The sequence below is a fragment of the Cimex lectularius genome, unplaced genomic scaffold (assembly GCF_000648675.2).
Source record: "Cimex lectularius strain Harlan isolate CLEC.00 unplaced genomic scaffold, Clec_2.1 scaffold145, whole genome shotgun sequence".
Lineage (NCBI taxonomy): Eukaryota > Metazoa > Arthropoda > Insecta > Hemiptera > Cimicidae > Cimex > Cimex lectularius.
The window spans coordinates 67,491-80,935 of record NW_019392922.1 but is presented as its reverse complement, the minus strand read 5'-3'; the positions used below and the strand labels follow the sequence as shown (position 1 = coordinate 80,935).

The 13,445-nt window shown below is 31.8% G+C and overlaps 1 long non-coding RNA gene across 1 annotated transcript in view; it reads right to left on the bottom strand.

Moving 5' to 3' along the window:
• Positions 1 to 12,481, bottom strand: part of LOC112127853 — an 81,625-nt gene extending 69,144 nt beyond the window's left edge. The window contains exon 1 of the long non-coding RNA XR_002910754.1: positions 12,393 to 12,481. This is a non-coding gene — a long non-coding RNA (uncharacterized LOC112127853). The remainder of the gene's footprint in view (positions 1 to 12,392) is intronic.
• Between the last annotated feature and the right edge of the window lie 964 nt (positions 12,482 to 13,445).

The window sequence follows — 13,445 nt, the reverse complement described above, 5'->3', positions numbered from 1 at the left end:
ATAATTGCTATGTGTGGTGATTAGTGGCCGTTAATCGATAATAATTCAGAAATCGTGAGATGCGGTCTGGTGTGATGTAGGTTTCAGAAAAACATTTTCTTTATAGTGCCAACGTTTCCATCTTTATTGAGATCATTTTCAGGGCTCAAAGTGTTTGTCTTCTGTGTAATTGTGCCATTCTTGCGTGTCGTGTTGTGAGTGTCCACGAAGAATTACACAGAAGACAAACACTTTGAGCCCTGAAGATGAACTCAATAAAGATCGAAACGTTGGCACGATAAAGAAAATGTTTTTCTGAAACCTACATCACACCAGACCGCATCGCACGATTTCTGAATATTGATAATTACTATGATTGAATCTAATTACCTAGCACGAATCCTCACTGAAGATGGCGCAAAGCCCAAATGCGTTTAAGAGACATCAAAACCCGCGAGAGTAAACGGACCTAGGAATTCACAGTGCCAGTTCAAATTATAAATACATAAAACTTTAGTTTTTGACTCTATAAACCTTAAGCCAAAGTGAGAGCAAACATGCAGAAAATCATTGAAGACGTTACTATAATAGCTATTTTATAGTCAATAACTAGCTAGCCTATATTTTTTTATTATTATTACTGTTATTAGTTTAAAATGAGCCAATGATGCCTTTATGTTATTTAAATATTGATAACTAGGAATTATAATTGTAAACATAAATTGTAATATTTTTATGTAAGGTTTTAAATAATAAGGTTTTAAGGTAATGAAAAAGTTAGTGTCATGAGCGGGATTCGAACCCACGACCTTCGAGTTGGCGTCCGGTGGATCGAAGTCACGATAGCTCAAGTGGTTAGAGCAGCGGCGTATTGAGCCGAAGGTCGTGGGTTCGAATCTCGCCCGTGACCCTAGCTTTTTCATTTCAACCTTACATAAAGCTTAATTAATTGAAAGTACTAATGGCACTGTAACATGGTAAGAGCTGTGGAATTAACGGAGAAAGGTAAGCTAATGTACTTTAGTCCACAGGGTCTGGTCAGGGTCGACTTAGATGGACAGACGACTCGAACTACAGGTGCTTTCAGCCCTGCTTTTGCTCGAAATAAAATTAGAATGCACTTGTCCTTATCACAGGTCACAACATGGGAGGGTTCAGTTGTGAACATGTGAATTTGGACCATTGATAAAAAAATCCTTCTTCAATGATTGTATCGGGTTGTCCGGAAAATAATGCAGGATTTTAAGTTTTCATTTAAAAAAATCTATATAAAATATTCTGTTTACGTTTACAGGATTACTCATTTGTATGAATGTCAACACTTATTAATCCTCTTCCAAATGATATTGTTNGTATGGGAAATTATTTTGATTAAAGAACATTGCTTTAAAGTAACTAGTTTCTTTTTTTTTGTTTAATACCAAAATCCTGCATTATTTTCCGGACAACCCAATACCAAACTAGTTATACGGGAAAGTCATCGCTGATGACTTACTAGAGGTTATGCAGTTTAACTTTTTCCTACATAAATGGTGATTCTTAAGAATAATTTAAGATTCCGTGCCGTGCATACTGTGGCCATTTAGCCCAGATTGGAATCCTGTTTGAGACCAACTTAAACGTATTTCGTAACCTCGGAACCCACGTCGTAACACCCTTGAAGAAGTGAAAGAACTGTTCTTACTGTTATTGTACTGCTTGTATTGGTGAATTATTGCGCCCATCTTCCCTCGCCGTTTGTTGAATTACACAAACGTCGCCATCTTCAGTGAGGAATAGGGCCTGTTAACTAGATTCGTTCGTCGCAAATACACTAATGTTTGTTCTGGGACGTTGTTATTTGCAGAATGTATCAAACATGTAAAAAGTTCGGTTCAACTGTTTATGCTTTCTGTTAGGTGAGCATGCTTCAATTTGTGTGTGTTCGGGTAGAGAGAGAGAGAGAGAGAGAGAGAGAGAGAGAGACAGACAGACAGACAGACAGAGGAGAGTAGTTCTATTCGTTCTGCTTTAGTACATACAGCATGTATATATACAGCATAGTATATACACTATAGTAACAACAGTTTACTATCCGTGATCTAGTCTTGCTAAAATGAATCCCTCCAGTGATAAACCACAGTGGTCAGGAGTTATTAAAGGATTAAGGTGTTTGCACCGAAGATAGCCGTTTATGTAACATGATTACCCTAAATGCCGATGATGGGTTTGGATTATGGGCTCTGGTCCCCTCTCGCCGAGTAATTAAGGTTGGTCAGAGTTAGAAGGACCCGTTAATTATTGATAATCGTCCGTATTAAATGAAAATCAAAACTTCTGTCAGACGTCGTGGTTTAGACGTTTCGACGTTTCATCACGTACGGGTGTCGCCTCAATTAGCTGTGCCAGAGAAAACGTTGCCATTGTTGGACAAAACGTGGTGAAAATGTGTCAGTCGTGGCTGTGTTTTAAATGCCAAATTTTAATTCCAAAGTTCTATTGCGTCATGTTGTTTTTTTTTAAATGCAAGGTTAAACCGTTATATTCGTTATATAATTCATGACAGATAAGCCCTTTTAAAAATTGACAATTTTATTTTTTGGTGAGATACCATGATGGAATTTGATCTCTGATCTTACACAGGAGAAAAGAGAAATTCTTACCAAGGTTAGTACACTTCGCTCATATTTAAACAAAAACAAATAGAAACAAGAAATTACACGGCGTGAAGTGCGTAAAAGGAAATATTAATAAATCAGACCGGCGAAATCCCCGTGCTTGGCGAGATCATTTTGGCCAGCCTATAATTACAAAAAATCTATCATTGTTTACCTTGAGACCAATGGGTTTTGCAAAAATCAACCATTTATGTTGTGAAGATTTAAATATTTATGACTCAAATCGGCCATGGATGGGACAAAAGGAACATACCAGTCCAATTTTATTTTATTAGAACTGGTAAATTTTATATCAAATTGTTGATAAAAAAAAAGGAGTCTAACAAGCTGAACAATATTTTTTTTTAATTTAGAAGGTTAAAATCCATATTCCTACATGCAATAACATCCCTATTTTACCATACTTTATGCTTAAAGTGACAGGAATGTTTCCATTTTACAGTACTGCTAACCCATTTTATTATTATATATATGAATAATGCAATTCTAGTGAAATGTACAACCAGCTTTGCACAAATTTTGAGAATAATTTGCTACCGTTTAATCTTCACGCCCTATTTTCTTACGATTCCTGATTTAAAATTTTGGTTTTTCACTTTATTTGTGCTAAAATGTGTGTGTGTGTTTTAATGCAAATTTTTTAGTATGTTCTTCACCTTCACCCCTAGCTTTTAAGTTTATTCTAGCTTCGCTAGCCGCAACTCAAAGCTTTAAAGGACGATCACTGGAAGGGTCCCGGGTTCGAAACTATGCGAAGCCAGGGTTTTCCATTTTTTTAAACACCCGACCCCGTGGTTATGAACTCTGCTGTTGCAAACCCTCCTAAAAAAATGAAGAAATTAGGGGGCGTCGGTGACCGAACGATTTAGGCGTTGACACTGCGCTCATCACTGTAAGGTAAAGGTCACGGGTTCGAATTCAGCGGCCCCGCATTCGAAACCGACATACTTACAAATGCGCTTTTTCTCAAAAACACCGGCACCCCGAGGGTTGATATAACCTCTGCTGTTGCGAACCCTCGTAAAACAAAAAATAAAAATATTAATGAAGAAATTATATTGTGCTAGAATGTGCGCGCAGATGGGCCTAAAAGGCTAAAAGGAGCGGAAAATTTTACTCAATTTTTTCAGTTTGGCTTGCAAAATATTCTAAACAAATCTATTATATTTAGTGGTCTATTGACCAAATTACTTCTTTCAATTCATTAATCTTTTTATGTAAGGTTTTTGTCGAAATGAAAAAGATAGTGTCACGAGCTGGATTCGAACCCACGACCTTCGGCTTCGATCTATTCAGACACCAACTCGAAGTCACGATAGCTCAAGCGGTTAGAGCGGCGGCATATTGAGCCGAAGGTCGTGGGTTTAATTCCCGCTCGTGACGGGAAAACGAATAAAGCATAAAAAATACATATTTTATTTATGATTAACAATCTACTTTTTTTCTTTTTTACCATCCTACTACTTTTTTCGTTGACATTGTTGATATTTTAGCAAATACATGTTTTTTTTGTTAAAACATCGATCTCTGGGGTTTGTTATTGACCTCTACTGTTGCATACAACCCCCCCCAAAAAAAATGTAGTTTCCTAATTTAAAAAAAAATCTTAAACTGCACGTAACAACTACATGAAATTTTACTAACAAGTACTTATTTATTTAAATTTTAATTATTCCCTTGGCAGTTTTCTTAGTTTGTGGATATTGTTAAAAAAATAGCCTGAAGTAACTTTGTTTAGAATTAATCTTTTTATGTAAGGTTTTGGCCGAAATGAAAAAGTGTCACGAGCGGGATTCGAACCCACGAACTTCGGCTTCGATCCACTCAGACACCAACTCGAAGTCAGGATAGCTCAAGCGGTTAGAGCAGCGGCGTATTGAGCCGAAGATCGTGGGTTCGAATCCCGCTCGTGACACTTTTTCATTTCGACCAAAACCTTACATAAAAGATTAATTCTAAACAAAGTTAGTTCAGGCTAATTTTTTTTAAATATCCACAAACTAAGAAAACTGCCAAGGGTCTTATAAAATGTGTATGTTGGGAAGAAAGTTGGTATTTCCACATTGTGTCGCCCGTGGGAATTTCACGTATTGTGTGCAGACGAATCTAGTGGCAAATTAGACCGAGAAAGAGGTCGGTTATGGAAAAATATATGCAATTAAATAGGTTCTAATTATCTCCTGGCTCCCAACCACACACGATGCAAATGCCAAAACCCTTTTCTTCTTTTTTCCCCTCGGAAGATAGATTTGCCATCGGATATGTGCTCAATAAGCTCATAACGCGGCTAATGGACCAGCGGCCCCATTATAAATGATGTAACCATTTCGTGACCAGTAAAAAAAAAAAAAAGATTCACCGTATTTTCCACACTTTTACAATTCCTCCATAAAAGTACGTGAGACTATTTTAAGAAATTACGTTAGAAAAAAAAAATGAAAAACCAAATGTGGCACAAGCAATTTTAATATGCCTATTTACGCTTAACACACAATAATATAAGAAAAATGATAATGATCTCATTTTTACTCACACAAATGGAAATAACGTGCAGAATTTTTTTTCGACGCAGAGAATTTCTTGATCCCAATTCGTTATTTCTCATATTGTGATTTTTATTACACTAATGTGATTTTTCAATTGTGTAACTTCTCCTCATCATATTTGATATCGCACACTATATTTAAAAAATTTAGCTCAGAAATTTCATCAAATTTAGACAATTTATTGCACAATAACAGCAGTTGAATAAATTATAGTGAATTGATTAATGAATTAGTAATTAATTAATAAATTAGTGAATTATAGTGAAGAATTAAAGTGGTATCTTCCGTGACAAATAATAAAAACACAAGCAATTAACCAATTGCTCAATTAACTCAATTTATTACATTTTATTTAAGATGAAATAAATTTCTTTTTAGTTTGTTATTTCCAAACTTAAAATAATTTCTTTCAATTAATTAATTATTTTATATAAGGTCTTGGTTGAAATGAAAAAGTTAGCGTCACGAGCGGGATTCGAAGGTCATGGGTTCGAATCCCACTTGTGACACTAACCTTTTTATTTCAACCAATACCTTACATAAAAAGATTAATTAATTGAAATAAGTTATTTGATCAATCGGACCAAGAAATATAATGCACTTAAAATAAATGATAAAATAAAGACCTATATTTTGAATAATATTCTTGCAGTTTAGGTTCTGATCTTTGAATGAAATTATAGCAGATTACTTAATTAAAACAAGGTAAAGAACGTAAAAATCTTCTTCTTTTTTTCTTTTTTGCCACCCTAGATTTACTTGCTAATTGGTTTTTTTTTTCATTAACATTGTTGATACTTTAGCGAAAACATGTTTTTTTGTTGTTTTTTTTTTGTCAAAACACCCATCCCTGGGGTTTATTATTGATCTCTACTATTTCATACACCCCTCAAAAAAAATGTAATTTCCTAATTTAAAAAAAATCTTAACTGCACGTAACAGAATTAAAGAGCAATCACCTTGAAAAATATAAATAACACAAACAATTGTCTAATTCTCAATAAAGTCAATTCATTACATTTTGTATAAGATGAAATAAATTTCAGTAAATTTGAAATAAACGATAAAATAAAGTCCCATATTTTGAATAATATTATTTTAGTTTAGGTTCTGATCTGTAAATGAAATTATAGCTGATTACTACGAGGTAAAGTACGTAAAAATCTTTTTTTTTTACCACCCTAGATTTACTTACAAATTAGCTTTTTTTCCATTGACATGATACTTTAGCGAAGACTTTTTTTTTTTTTTTTTTAACACCGATCCCTGTGGTTTATTATTGACCTCTACTATTGCATAACCCCCCCAAAAAAGTAGTTTCCTAATTTTAAAAAAAAATCTAAACTGCACGTAACAACTACATGAAATTTTACTAACAAATAATTATTTAATTAAATTTTACTTAATACCCATCAAAAAGAAAAATAATTATAATTATAAATGTAGTAGGTAAAACGAAAAAAGCAGAAACAATACATATTTTATTTATTATTCACAATCTACATTTTTCTTTTTTACCATCCTATTTTTTTTCCGTTGACGTAGATACTTTAATGAATAATTGCGCTTTTTTTTGTTAAAACATCTTATCCCAGGGCTTTATTAAGCACTTCTTCTATTGCATACAAGCCCCCCAAAAAAAGGTAGTTTCTCAATTTTAAAAAAAATTTAACTGCACGTAACAACTACATGAAATTTTACTAATAAGTAATTATTTATTTAAATTATAATTAATAAGAAAAATAATTAAAAATATAAATGTTATAAAAAACGAATAAAGTACAAACAATACATATTTTATTTATTATTAGCAAACTAAGAATTATATTCTTGTATCAAAAAAGTAGTTTCCTAATTTAAAAAAAATCTTAACAGCAGTAACAACTACATGAAATTTTACTAACAAGTAATTATTTATTTAAATTTTAATTAATCCCCATCAAAAAGAAAAATAATTGAAATTATAAATGTAAGTAAGTAAAACGAAAAAAGCATAAAAAATACATATTTTATTTATTATTAGGAAATTAAGAATTATATTCTTGTATCAATTCGTATCTACAACTCTATGAGTGCATAACGAATCAAGAGTCGAGAATCTGATCATGAGCCCTCACAAAAACTGCAGCAGACAGACCTCAATTGCGGAAAGAAGCAAACCCCAAATCGATATGGCCGAGGTTAGATGTAAAACCTCACAAATTAGCTTTAAACAGCTAGCGCATCTCGGATAAACGAAGTCCATCAAATTGAGTATTTTTTACATCGAATATTGCCTGAGAAGCTTTGAACTTCTTACATAAGGACCGGTGAGAAGCTAGGTCACGAGAAGCACGGTCATTACGATGTTGCCTGTTTATCTTAGATGAAAGAACAGAAAAATGGACATTCCAATCAGGGATGTTTTTTTAAGAAAAAGAATTAAGTCACTATCATAATATTTAGGTATTAAACAAATAATAGCTTTTAAATGTGTCTTGTAATTAAATTAAACAAGATGTTTAAGAAACAGCATCAAAGCAGTAAATTTATATCTATTATTTTGTCAATTCATTAAACAAACCTTTAGAATAATTGTTTTCTCACTTTTACAATACGATTTATGATTATTCTTTACAAATAAAATTCCGTTCCCACAGTCATATTATAAAATCATAAATATTTATGTTAATCAAAATATTTATGAAAGTGTTTTATTAATAATTTTAAGCGTTAGGAACGTACTTCGAATAAGAATATATTTTATCTCGATTGGATTGAAATTTACAATATTATCAAAATTGCTAACTTACTAAGTCGTTGTTTTTAGCTTGAATCTAAGGAAATTTTAACCAGTGAAATTTTAAAGTAATAAAAAATTCATTAATCGCTTGTTGAAATAAAACTTCATATTGTTAGTTTTCTTTTGTTTATTTATTAATGAACTGTCATAATAATAATGTTCGTGAAATTTAATGTAAGTTCATAAGCCGATTGTTAACAAAATATTTTTGTTAATTACATGATATTCACACCGGGCTGTTTGTTAAGGCTCAAAAAATCAAATAGATTTGATCAATTTAAAAAAATTAATTAAAACAAAATAAACCGATGAGTTGTTTAGTAACATGGTCTTATTTTGAGTCATTTCTAGGGCAAAATACTACGCTAGGAATTTAATATTTTCCCGTATCAAAATCACGATGTTTGGGGTTAATAGTTTGATTTATTATCCTGTGAAGGGATGACCTCCAGTCCTGGTCCGTCATTTCTCGCTGTGCGTCTGTCGAATAGATATCAAGAGGCCAATAGAACCATACAGGTCAATAGAATTACGCGCTGCCTTGCTCAAGTAGCATTCCTACACGCTCTATATATAGAACCAAGGAATTTCACCTTTCAATCTTTCTCTACATACCGGACACATACGCGGGCTTTGGACCAAAATTAAGTAACGGCATGGCCTATCCTTAAGCGGATGAGGAACCCCCTTAGGACCTGTATTGATGATGATGACTGCTCAACAACTAGATCAGGTTCTTAAATCCAAATCCATGCTCCCAACCCTAAATCCAACTTAGGGATATTCCATCACCCTTTTCACCTACTGTATAACTAACCTAATTGAGGGTCAGTGAAGTACTCGATATTAACACATTCGCGCTAATAAATACATTCACTCTCAACAAACTGTATGACACAAAATTATCATTACTAAACACAAAAAAAAAAAAAAAAACATTTTTTCCTACAAAACCCAGAAGAGGTGATCGTATTCGCTGCCCTGCTTAAGCACAATTCTCTAAACGGGTGGCATTCCTACACGGGATCTAAATGGAGCCAACGAACCGCATCCTTCAATCAGGTGGGACATTACGTTTTGGAAACATACGCTTTGGTCCAAAAGTGTGTGGCTGTGTGTCAACCTCGGATGGCCTATCCTTAATCGGGTGAGGATGACCCTTCTTCTAAGAGTCAGGTCCTCCTAGGGCGAACTATCTACAGTGCTCTTGATACGCGAGACCTTCTCTGCCGATCCAGTTCACCGATGCTGTCAGTTTCTTTTAATCGTGTTTTTTATTGCATTTTTAACATCTGAGGGGTTTTTAACCATAAATTAGAATATTTTGTGTTATACTCAAGAAAACTCAAGATCGATTTATCTTAAATTTAGTCTTTGATAGGTTATATTTTAAAACTTAAGGATTTTTTTTTTCTAAATACTTCAATCAACTGTCCCTTTGCTTTAAGTAAACAATTTAAATTTCAAAAATTAATAATTAAATAAACCAATTCTTACAAAAATATTGCAATATACTGTCTTTACTTAAAAACATAACAGAAAATATACTAATTTTAAGAAGTTAAGACTTATTTGGATAATTAATTATTTTAAAAAATATTACTGAAACCTTTAAATTTTTTAAAGCGTGAAAATTTCTGAATATTAATATAAAGAGATTATTTAACCAAATTGGCAAGAGTATTTTGCAATAGATTTAAAAAAAGTAATGACCATTTATTTAAAAATATAACCTTGTATTACAAAATCATGGATGAGGGAAATTTTAAAGAAAACAAAATATCATCATCCTTTTGACAACCTTTCTAGAAATTTATCCCCTTCATCAGGACATTGAAACTATTATTAATAATCCACAAGGTTAACAAATATCTACATCCATTCTATATCGAAATTGGCGTTGTAGTTGTCCATATTATTTTCCAACCTTGTGAATTATTAATAATAGTTTCAAAGTCCCGAAGAAGGGGGAATTCATCGAAAGCTTGACGAAATAGGTGAGTGATGTCCTTTCTTTCAAACTGACCTTATCCCTGATTTTTTAATAGATAATTATAATATCAAAGTATATTTCAAGATAATTTAAATTAATTTTATAACAAATTAGTAATTTTTCATTTTTTTATAATGTAATATAATGTAAAGTTTGTACAGTAAGGATTATATTAATTTTCTGTTTATAATTTTTACTAAAAGCTAAGCAAATTGATATTTTTATCAACTTTCATGGATTATTTAAGCAGAAATTTTTAAATCAATACATGTTTTATTAGTATTTATTTATAATATACTAATTTATTAGTATAATTTATTTATATAAATTATACCAAATTATATTAATAAATTTTAATGGTTAAAGATTTTGATGGTTGTATTTTTTTATTAAAGTATAAAAGTAAAGCCATAGATCGTCCTTTATAAAAAAAAGTTTTTTTTTCTATCAAGTTACAGGTTATTTGATCGAGTCCTCGAAAATAAATAAATTCCGATTTATGTGGGTTTTTTAAGCAAAGCCACTGAAGATTACATTATTTTTGTCTTCTCTTATATTTTTGTTCTCTGTTGGTTAAAAAAGTTGTAAATTTTGGTCAGAAAATAAATAAAATATTAATTTTCGATTTGTAGAATTGAATAAACTCTATGTAAAATTATATTTTTTTTATTAATTACATGATTTTTTAGGTAAAGCTATTTTAATTAGTATGCACGTAAATAAATTTTAATTGTTAAAGAGTTTGATGGTTGTATGTTTTTATTAAAGTATAAAAGTAAAGCCATAGATCGTGCTTTATATATTTTTTTTTATTTTATCAAGTTAAAGGTTATTTTATCAAGCCCTCGAAATTAAATAAATTATTATTTATTTTTGTTTTTTTTTAAGCAAAGCCACTGAAGATTACATTATTTTTTCTTCTCTTATATTTTTGTTCTCTGTTGGTTAAAAAAGATATACATTTTCGTCAGAAAATAAATAAAATATTAATTTTCTATTTGTAGAATTAAATAAACGCTAAGTAATTTTTTTTATTAATTACATGATTTTTTAGGTAAAGCTATTTTAATTATCATGCACGTAAATAAATTTTAATTGTTAAAGATTTTGATGGTTGTATTTTTTATTAAAGTATAAAAGTAAAGCCATAGATCGCCCTTTATAAAAAAAAGTTTTTCTATCAAGTTAAAGGTTATTTTATCAAGTCCTCGAAACTAAATAATTTACTATTTATGTGTTTTTTTAAGCAAAGCCACTGAAGATTACATTATTTTTGTCTTCTCTTTAATTTTTGTTCTCTGTTGGTTGAAAAAGCTGTAAATTTTTGTTATAAAATAAATAAAATATTAATTTTCGATTCGTAGAATTGAATAAACGCTAAGTAAAATTATATTTTTTTATTAATTACATGATTTTTTAGGTAAAATTTTTTTAATAAGCATGCACGTAAATAAATTTTAATTTATAAAGATTTGTATATTTGAATTTTTATTAAATTACTAAGGCAAAGCAATTATAGATAGTCCTTTGTAAAAAAAAAATGTGTGAGATTAATTTATCGTCCTCAAAATTTAATAAATTATTATTTTTTGGCCTTTTTTTTAAGTAATACATATTTTTAGCCAAAACCACTGTGGGGTTGCTGTAAATTATTTTCAAATACTATGATATTTTTGTTCTCTGTCAGTAAAAGATGTCATTATTTTTGCATCCTTTTTGTGTGTGTGTGTGTGTGTGTGTGTGTGTGTGTGTGTGTGTGTATGGATTTTAGCTTCTCTTAATAATATCGAGTTACCGTTTAAATTATTATTTTAAATATTGTATAAATAGATGTATATTTTTTAGAAGAAAAAAATTTAATTTATGTGTGGTAGTTGTAAGCCTTACAGTATCAATGATTTTTCATATTATTATTTTTTTTAATAATATTCAGTTTTCATGGGTATTTTCCGCAGTTGAGAAGTATACAAAATTTCCTGAAGCTTAAGTGTATTTTTTTATACTAGAAACTTGGAAATTAAATAAAATGAAGATTTGCTTTGATAGTTGGATTGTTGAAAAAAATTTGAATTTTAACCTCATTCTCGTCTTCTAGTTTTGTCAGGTAATCCTTTTTTGTTTTGTCGAGTGGTCTGCGAGTCCGTGAACGTGAATTTACGGCCGTTCGTACCACGAACAAGGTGGACAATCATCGCCGCATCCTCGCAGATGAATATCATCGATTTGCAGAAAAGTTCGAAGCCCTTGTCCAAACACAAGATGCATCGTGCAAAATGCGTCTTTTAACATTCTCCTCACTTGACTGTCATCTTCAGCGAGACTATCCGAATTTCCTTATTTAAAACAGTCCGTACTTTGATGGCGACGCTTTCAACTTCACAACACTTGTTACACTTTTAAATCACTAAATTTTTTTTCTTTGATTAAATTCTTACCTGTTGGATCGAAAGTAGTTAGAAACGGGTCTTATCACTCGTGTGTTGAAGGTCTGTTGTAGTGAAGAACACTGTGCATCCCGGGCGGGCGTTAGCTCCCTCCTCTCTTATCCTGGAGGGGGCTGGTCTCCTGGACCCCTCCTTCACCACCCCCGTTATGTAAACATTGACGGGAAGATCCTGGGTCATCGCGGTTTTCGCGGTCCGAGATATCCACGCTGATGATTAGTCGTGTCACAACACGCATCGTCTAATGATTTGATTTGCCACTTACCTTAATAGCAAAAAAAACCATCAATCCTCTAGCTCAATCTCATTCATCAATTCGCGTGTCCAAGGCGTACGTTTGTATTTATGAGTCTTATCGTGTAAACTCGTAAATCCTGTGTGCAGGAAGTCACCTATTAAGCAACCTTTTGGTTTCGAGTCATGTTTTCTGGTTTATTGTGTTTTCATCGTAATGGACCCTGTTGAACCAAATGTTCTACATAGTTGGTAATTGTCTCTGATTAGCCAATGATTGTACACTAACAACATCGAATTCTTATCATATTTCATATTCAGTATCATACGGGAATTACCTTACAGCGTTATTACGTAACGAAACGATCATATCGCACCATGAAATAACATAGAACAATTTATTGCATACCCATAAATTCTTAAAAAATTTCTTCTCGGTAAACAGAAGCATGCTGAAAACATTGAGATTAACCAAAAGTAGTTTTAATAATCGACTGTGCGGGGGGCGCAACGGTAGGCTTCACTGTAAAGTAAAGGTCCCGGGTTCGAATCCAGCAGCCCTGCGAACCCGACATACTTACAAATGGGCTTTTTTTCAAAAACACCCGCACCCTGAGGTTTATTATTTAACCCGTGTTAAAAAAAAAAAGTAATGGACTATATTTTTACTAGCCCACCCTAACCTAAATAGTTCTCGGGCTTAAATAATGACCCATGAAGGTACAATTAAATATTACATGAATAAACTAAACATACATAATTAATTTATAAAATATAGCGACAGCACCATCATTTGTATTTACGCCCAGT